The 9,255-nt window shown below is 43.9% G+C and overlaps 1 non-coding gene across 1 annotated transcript; it reads left to right on the top strand.

Moving 5' to 3' along the window:
- The first annotated feature begins 3,472 nt into the window (after positions 1 to 3,472).
- LOC114671983 (U6 spliceosomal RNA) lies at positions 3,473 to 3,575 on the top strand. The gene has a single exon (XR_003722188.1). It is a non-coding gene; the product is annotated as a U6 spliceosomal RNA (small nuclear RNA).
- The last annotated feature ends 5,680 nt before the right edge of the window (positions 3,576 to 9,255 follow it).

Below are 9,255 nucleotides of genomic sequence, written 5' to 3'. Positions count from 1 at the left end.
AATGGGTCCCTCCCACGACTCACGGAGATTGCGGGAACTACAATTCAAAATGAGATATGGGTGGAGACACAGCCAAACCGTATCAAGGGGTATCGGAAAGAAAGTGAGCCGGAGATCACCCACTGGCCTGCAACTGCATCCATCCATGTATCATTTGCTCTGATTTCCATGACCTGCCTGGCCCCCTGAGGCATTTGAGTTTGTGACATATGATATTTTGCTAATCATCTTCATTATGGAATTCTCCACCACTTCAGCCAGAGAGTAATGGTTTAATGGCTGAGAGAGAGCAATCCTGTCAGACATAAAGGAATAAAGAAAAGACTTTAGCATTTTCCATCACTGTATGATAAGTCACTTATTTAAAGGTTTCATATGTGAAACCTCAAAGCTAAGTGGACAGGGGGCTGGGAGTGGATTTTAGGGGTTTTCATAGATACTTTTGTTAGAGTAGACAGCGAGTCAGACATGAGCAGGGTAAGAGAGCCCCCCACACAGACACACACACACACCGGGAATGTCAGGCAACCATCAGGTGCTGGTCAGGTGGTTGTTAAACAGTCTCTCTAAAATTGTTCACAGCCAGTACCAGGGACAGGCAGTCTTCCAATAGATAAAAACACCTGAAACTGGTGATCAGCAGCTTCCCGATAAGATCTTAGGAGTTGGGCAAGTGGGCTCAAGCACAAGCATTAAGAGGCAAAATGACGGAGTTTAACATACGTGGCCACCCTCTAGGGACATTTGACTGGTAAGGGAAGGACACCTCAAGTGAGCATGGGCACGACTCCAGAAAACACATCGTGCGTGCTCACCTCCCAAGTGCTAGCAGGCCGCTGCGCATAAGCACAGCCCACCCCAAGGGAAGAATCAGGGGAGAAGGGATGCAAGCCCCCAGAAGTCTGCCAGCATATAAAACCCCAAGTCAACAGGTCAAACCACACACTTGCCTTTCAAGTTGTCTGCCCTCTTCCAAGTGTACTTTTCTTCCTTTCCTTCCTGCTCTAAAGCTTTTTAATAAACGTTCACTCCTGCTCTAAAACTTGTCTGTCTCTCCTTCTGCCTCTTACCCTTCAGTTACATTCTTTCTTCTAAGGAGCAAGAACTGAGGTTGCTGCAGACCTGTACGGATTTGCCACTGGTAACATATTTTCGTGCTGTGTGACTCGGACGCTTTCCACCGCTAACATACTTCCCTTACCAGTCTACCATTTCTAGAGGAAGGTCATATAGAAGGTCATATACCAGTTAAACTCCACCACTTTGTCTCTCTTATGTATTTATTTGTATGTATTTGTTATTTATTTATTTATTTATTTTTTGAGACAGTGTCTTGCTTTGTTGCCCAGGCTGGAGTACAGTGGCACAATCTCGGCTCACTGCAACCTCCACCTCCTGGGTTCAAGCAATTCTCCTGCCTCAGCGTCCTGGGTAGCTGGGATTACACTACAGTAGATGCGCCACCACACCCAGCTAATGTTTTTTTGTATTTTTAGTAGAGACAGGGTTTCACCATATTGGCCAGGCTGGTCTTGAACCCCTGACCTTGTGATCCGCCCACCTCGGCCTCTGAAAGTGCTGGGATTACAGGCTTGAGCTACCGTGTCCGGCCCATTTTGTCTCTTAATGAGCATGCTTGAGCCCACTTGCCCAACTCCTGAGATCTGACTGGGAAGCTGCTGATCACCAGTTTCAGGTGCTTTTATCTATTGAGAGACTGCCTTTCCCTGGCTCTGGCTGTGACCAATTATTATTTTAGAGACACCATTTAATAACCACCTGACCATCACCTGATGGCTGCCTGACATTCCTAGTGGTGGTTTGAGGAGGGGGACTCTCCTACCCTGCTCACGTCTGATTCGATACCTACTGTGACGCTTAGGGTTATCTGTTGTGCTGGTGTCTTTGGTGTGCCCACTTGATGTTCTCTCCACCTTACCCACCATGCCCTGTGCCCGGGACTACATCAGCAACAGGCTGACTTGCTCTCTGCCTTCGAGTTGGGTTCAGTTAAAGGTGGGGGCCGCTGGTGGGAGATGGAAGAACAAGAGAACAAGATCAGGGTGCTTGTTTCCTATCAGGGTCACTTCAAACATCTATACTCAGTCAGGTGACCTTGCCCACACAGCTTTCCCTGACTCTGCGTTCCTGTAACCAGTTCCTCTCATGGCCTCTGCAGGCCTAGGAATGGAAACAGAACCTGCTATGACAAGTCTTGAGTGTTGCCCAATCCATTGTGGAGGTAAACCTCACAGCGATAGCTTCGTAGAGTCCCCTTTTAAACTCTCCTTAAATATCTTCATTTGGCAATGCCATCTATTTCCTAGCACTCTACCTGATGAATGTATATGTGCTTTTCACGTAACTCCCTTTTGAACCTAGTACCTGGGTAAAGTACAACTCTCTGTACCAAGAGCCAAGGTCAATAAGAATAGTAGTTTCAAACATCAGTCTGAAAACTCTCAAGTGTGCAAAAAATACAACTTTTTCTACTTTTCTTTTCCTTTTTTTTTTTTTTTTGAGACGGAGTCTCGCTCTGTTGCCCAGGCTGGAATGCAGAGGTACAATCTTGGCATCTTGGCTCACTGCAACCTCTGCCTCCCAGGTTCAAACAATTATCCTGCCTCAGCCTCCCGAGAAGCTGGGACTATAGGTGCATGCCGCCTTGCCTGGCTAATCTTTTTGTATTTTAGTAAAAATGGGGTTTCATCATGTTGCCCTGGCTGATCTTGAACTCCTGAGCTAAGGCAAACCGCCCGCTTCGGCCTCCCAAAGTGCTGGAATTACAGGCCTGACCCACCGCACCTGGCCCAACTGTTTCTACTTTTTTATACTCCGACTTAATTTCTCTTTCAGCCCCAATCCTCCAGGGTGATAGAAACGTAAGTTAAATCAGCACAGGTTGCCCCCTAACAATTAAAATACAATTAATAGCCAGACACGGTGGCTCACGCCTGTAATCCCAGCACTTTGGGAGGCCGAGGCAGGCGGATCACCTGAGGTCAGGAATTCGAGACCAGCCTGACCCACATGGAGAAACCCTGTCTCTACTAAAAATAAGCTGGGCATGGTGGCACATGCCTGTAATCCCAGCTACTTGGGAGACTGAGGCAGGAGAATCACTTGAACCCGGGAGGCAGAGGTTGCGGTGAGCCGAGATCGTGCCATTGCACTCCAGCCTGGGCAACAAGAGTGAAACTCTGTCTCAAAATAAATAAATAAATTAATTAATTAATTTAATTAAATACAATTAATAGGCATAAGAATAGAATGACACACTGGGAACTTAGGAACCAAGAGGAGGGACACCTAACCTAACCTCAAGGGAGAAAAAAAAGAAATGTCAGGGAACTTCCCAGAGAGTGTGATGTGTTTGAGATGAGACAAAACAATGAATCAAGTTAGCCAGACTTGAAAGGAAATGATATGCTAGCGCAGGGAACAGCCTGAGCAAAGTCACAGAGGCAAGAAATAGCACAACGTGTAGGAGACTTAAAATTGGAACAATACAGAGAAAATTAGCATGGCCCCTACACTAAGATGACATGTAAATTCGTGAAGCATTCCAAAGCAAATAAATAATAAATTAATTCAGGCCAGGTGCGGTGACTCACACCTGTAATCCCAACACTTAGGGAGGCTGAGATGGGCGGATCACCTGAGGTCGGGAGTTTGAGACCAGCCTGACCAACATGGAGAAACCCCATCTCTACTAAAAATACAAAATTAGTGGGGCGTGGCGGCACATGCCTGTAATCTCAGCTACTCCAGAGGCTGAGGCAGGAGAACGGCTTGAACCTGGGAGGGAGAGGTTGTTGCAGTGAGCTGAGATCGCGCCACTGCACTCCAGCCTGGGCAACAAGAGTGAAACTCCGTCTCAAAAATAAATAAATAATAAAATAAAATAAATTCAGAGCCGGGAGCGGTGGCTCACACCTGTATTCCCAGCACTTTGGGAGGCCAAGGCAGGTGGATCACTTGAGGCCAGGAGTTCAACAGCAGCCTGGCCAACATGGTGAAACCCCACCTCTACTAAAAAGTACAAAAATTAGCCAGGCATGATGGCACATACCTGTAATCCCAGCTACTCGGGAGAATGAGGCAGGGAGAATTGCTTGAACCCAGGAGGCAGAGGTTGCAGTGGGCCAAGATCGTGCCACTGAACTCCAGTCTGGGAGACAGAACGAGACATTTCTCAAAAAATAAAAATAAATAATAAACAAATAAATAAATAAATAAATTCAGGCTTGGCATGGTGGCTCACGCCTGTAATCCCAGCACTTTGGGAGGCCGAAGTGGGAGGATTACTTGAGGTCAGGAGTTCGAGACCAGCCTGGCCAACATGGCGACACTCCATCTCCACTAAAAATACAAAAGTTAGCCAGGTGTGGTGGTGCGCACCTATAATCCCAGCTCCTCAGGAGGCTGAGACACAAGAATCACTTGAACCCAGGAGGCAGAGGTTGCAGTGAGCCGAGATCACACCACTGAACTCCAGCCTAGGCAACAGAGTGAGACTCCAACTCAAAAAAAAAAAAAAAAATCAATGTTGTGGGAGTATAAGGTTCAAGGCAGGGAAAGGTGAGAGGCAAGGACTCTGTTTATAACAGGGGAAGGACTTTGAACTCTGTGTTATAGGTCAGTGGTCTATAAGGAGGGGTACACACACCCCATGTACAGAAGAAAGTTCACTAGAATACAGGAAGAAAATGTTACAGCTTCTATCTTGTGCTTTAACTTTAAAAAATTTTATGTATGTTTTGTAAGGTGTTTGTCCCCTCCAAAACTTGTGTTAGGAGTTAATCCCTGCCGGAGATGGCAGCTTAGGCCTGTTATCCCAGCATTTTGGGAAGCCAAGGCAGGAGGACTGCTTGAGCCTAAGAGTTTAAGAATAGCCTGGGCAACATAGTGAGACTCCATCTTAGAAAAAATAATAAAAAGAAAAAGAAGAAATTTAATCCCCAGTGTGGCAATATTAAGAGATGGACCTTTAAAAGGCGATGACTTACTGGGCTTGATGGCTCACGCCTGTAATGCTAGCACTTTGGGGGCCGAGGTGGGTGGATCACCTGAGGTCAGGAGTTCAAGACCAGCCTGGTCAACACGACAAAACCTCGTCTCTACTAAAAATACAAAAATTAGCCGGGCATGGTGGTACACGCCTGTAATCCAAGCTACTTGGGAGGCTGAGGTGGGAGGATCACTTGAGCCTGGGAGGTGAAGGTTGCAGTGAACCGAGATTGTGCCACTGCACTCCAGCCTGGGTGACAGAGTGAGATCCTGTCTCAAAAAAAAAAAAAAAAAATCACTTTCTTTATAAATTACCCACCTTCAGGTATTCTGTTATAAGCAACATAAAACAGACTAAGATAATATATTAATAATACCCTACTGCAGAAACATAATATATTACTGCATTAGGGTATTACTACAGTATATTATTTTATATTACATAATAAACAAATACATTAGGCATATACTAAAATGAGTTAAGCCAGAATCAGCCAATTGACTTTGGTTTTGACCAAGAACTTGCTATAAACATCATTTCTGATGTCCCTGAATCTGGGTAATTCTATGAAAGAGTAGCTTACTATCTTTTTTTTTTTTTTTTTTCCTTTTTTTGAGACAGATTCTCACTCTGTCGCCCAGGCTAAAGTGCAGTGGCACGACCTCGGCTCACTGCAGCCTCCGTCTCCCGGGTTCAGCCGATTCTCCTGCCTCAGCCTTCCGAGCAGCTGGGATTACAGGCGTGAGCCACCACACAGGCTAATTTTTTGCATTTTTAGTGGAGAAGGGGTTTCTCCATGTTGGCCAGGCTGGTCTCGAACTCGTGACTTCAAGTGATCCACCTGCCTCAGCCTTCCAAAAGTGCTGGGATTATAGGCGTGAACCACCTCAACCCAGCCGTGGCTTACTATCTAATCATGTAACAGGAACAACTATATAAAGTAGGCGTGTGATTTGGTCTCATTATTAGTATTCAAATATTTGTTTTCCAAAATGGTGAATATTCTTCAACGTAATTTGGAGTAAATGTTCTTTCTGTGTTTTTTATTTGTTCATTTGAGATGGAGTCTTGCTCCATAGCCCAGGCTGGAATGCAGCAGTATGATCTCAGCTCACTGCAAACTCCCATTCCAGGATTCAAGCAATTCTCCTGCCTCAGCCTCCCAAGTAGCTGCGACTACAGGCGCCTGACACCACTCCCAGCTGATATTTGTGGTTGTACTAGAGACGGGGTTGCACCACGTTGGCCAGGCTGGTCAGGAACTCCTGACCTCAAATGATCCGCTCACTTCAGCCTCCCAAAGTGCTGGGATTACAGGCTTGAGCCAAAGTACCAAGACGGCAAGAGAAAAAAATTAAAGACCAATATATTATAACAGATCACTTAGGCACAAAAAGCCTCAACAAAATGTTAGCAAATCTAATCAATGTATGAAAATGGTAATGGTTTGTTTATGGTATAAATAACCATAACCAAGTAGGATTTATTCTATATATGCAAGGCTGGTTCAATATTTCAAAAAATAATCGGTATAATCCACCACATCAATAAGCTAAAGAAAAATCACATAACCATATCAATTGAAAAAAAGATTTAGCAAAATGTTCCAGCTACCCCAGAGGCTAAGGCAGGAGGACTGCTTGAGCCTAGGAAATTGAAGGTTCAGTGAGCTATGATCACACCACTGCACTCCAGCCTGGGTGACAGAGTAAAAAGACCCTGTCTCAAAATAAAATAAGATAAAATAAAATAAAAAAGTCTCAGCACACCAGGAATGAAAGGAATTTCCCAACTTGAGAAAGAGCATTGTTCCATGGCCCACAGATCTATGTAAATCTGCCCCAAAGTCTGAGGAAGCTGAGAGGCTGAAGAAAGAGGTGGATAAATCCAGCTTCTTAGAAAAAAAACATTAATAAAGACTTACTCACAGAAGTTATGTCTGTGTCTCAGGTAGCAGCGATGACAAGATGTTGGATGCTGTACCCTTACTCACAAGACTCAGGGCATTTTTCTTTTTTTTTTTTTTTCCTGAGACGGAGTCTCACTCTGTCACCCAGGCTGGAGTGCAGTGGCACGATCTCAGCTCACTGCAACTTCTGCCTCCCAGGTTCAAGCAATTCTCCTGCCTCAGCCTCCTGAGTAGCTGGGATCATAGGCATGCACCACCACACCTGGCTAATTTTCTTTTTTTCTTTGTTTTTTTTTTGAGACGAAGTTCGCTCTTGTTGCCCAGGCTGAAGTGCAATGGGGTGATCTCAGCTCACCGCAACCTCCGCCTGCCGGGTTCAAGCGATTCTCCTGCCTCAGCCTTCTGAGTAGCTGGGATTACAGGCATGCGCCACCACACCCAGCTAATTTTTTTGTATTTTTAGTAGAGATGGGGTTTCTCCACATTGGTCAAGCTGGTCTCAAACTCCCGACCTCAGGTGATCCACCTGCCTCGGCCTCCCAAAGTGCTGGGATTACAGACGTGAACCACCACACCTGGCAATTTTTGGATTTTTAGTAGAAACGGGGTTTCACCATTTTGGCCAGGCTGGTCTCAAACCCCTGACCTCAGGTGATCTGCCAGCCTTGGCCTCCCAAAGTGCTAAGATTACAGGGTGAGCCATCACGCCTGGCTGACTGAGGGCTTTTATATCATATGGGAGGGGTAGTTCAGAAGGGATGTGTATGACCTAAGGGCAGAATTTGTGGTAAGTACCTGCTCTTACGAAAGGAACAGTATATAAACTGGAATTCATAGAGGCCTTTCCAGAACATGGATTAATCAAAAGACAACATGGTAGATTTGTTTCCAAAATGAATGTAGGCTTACAAAAAAAAACTTACAGCTAACATCATACTTTTAATGGTGAAAGACTGAATGTTTTTCCACTAAAATAGGATGTCCTCTCACGACTCTCATTCAACATAGTACTGAAAGTTTAATAAGAAAAAAAAGAAAAGAGAGAGAAAGAAAGAAAGAGAGAGAGAGAGAAAGAAAGAGAAAGAAGGAGAGAAAGAAGGAAGGAAGGAAGGAAGGAAAGAAAGAAAGAAAGAAAGAAAGAAAGAAAGAAAGAAAGAAAGAAAGAAAGAAAGAAAGAAAGAGAAAGAAAGAAAGAAAGAAAGAAAGAGAAAGAAAAGAGAAAAAGAGGAGGCAAGGAAGGAAGGAGATAAAACTGTCCCAATTTGCAGATGATATGATTCTCTATCTAGAAAATTCCAAGGAATCTGCCAAAGAAATTCCTAGAACCAATAAATGGGTACAGCAAGGTCACAGACACAAAACCAACACAGAAAAATCAATTGCATTTCTATATGTTAATAATGAACATGTGGAAACTGAAATTAAAAACACAATACTATGTACAATCACTCCAAAGAAAATTAAATACTTAGGTATAAACTTATAAAACATGTACAGGGCTGGGCTCAGTGGCTCATGCCTGTAATCTCAGCTCTTTTGGAGGCCAAGACGTGTGGATCACTTGAGATCATGAGTTCAAGACCAGTCTGGCCATGGTAAAACTCCATCTCTACTAAAAATAAGCTGGGAGTGGTGGCACATGCCGTATTCCCAGCTACTTGGGTGGCTGAAGCAGAAGAATCACTTGAACCCAGGAAGCAGAGTAGCTGCCGTGAGCCAAGATCGTGCCACTGAACTCCAGCCTGGGCAACAGAGTGAGACTCTGTCCCAAAAAAGTATATACATAGATAAAATAAAACAGTACAGGATTTGTATCCTACAGATTACAAAATGCTGATGAAAGAAATTCTGAAAGACCTAAATAAATGGAGAGACATACCATGTTCATGGATTGGAAGACTCAAAATAACAAAGATGTTAATTCCCTCCAAAATTTATCTACAGGTTTTATGCAATTCCTATAAGAATCCTAGAAAGGTTTCTTGCAGACATAGAGAAGCTTATTCTAACATTTATATGGAAAGGCACAGGTCCTAGAATAGCTCAAACAATCTTGAAAAAGAAGAAACAGAAAAGAATCACTCTACCAAATATTAAGTCTTACTATTTAGTTGCAGTAATCAAATGAGTGATATTGGTGAAGGAATAGAGAACCCAGAAATAGACCCACACAAATGTGGCAAATTGATTTTTGACAATGGTATGAAAGCAATTCAATGGAGGAAAGATAGCCTTTTTAACAAATGATGCTGGAGCATTGAACATGCATAGGCAAAAAAAATGAACTTCAACCTAAACTTCATACCTTCTACAAAATTTAACAAAAATAAATCAT

Source organism: Macaca mulatta, chromosome 13 (genome assembly GCF_049350105.2).
Source record: "Macaca mulatta isolate MMU2019108-1 chromosome 13, T2T-MMU8v2.0, whole genome shotgun sequence".
NCBI classification, from domain to species: domain Eukaryota; kingdom Metazoa; phylum Chordata; class Mammalia; order Primates; family Cercopithecidae; genus Macaca; species Macaca mulatta.
Note: the sequence above shows the minus strand (reverse complement) of the source record. Positions and strands in the feature narration are given on the sequence as shown.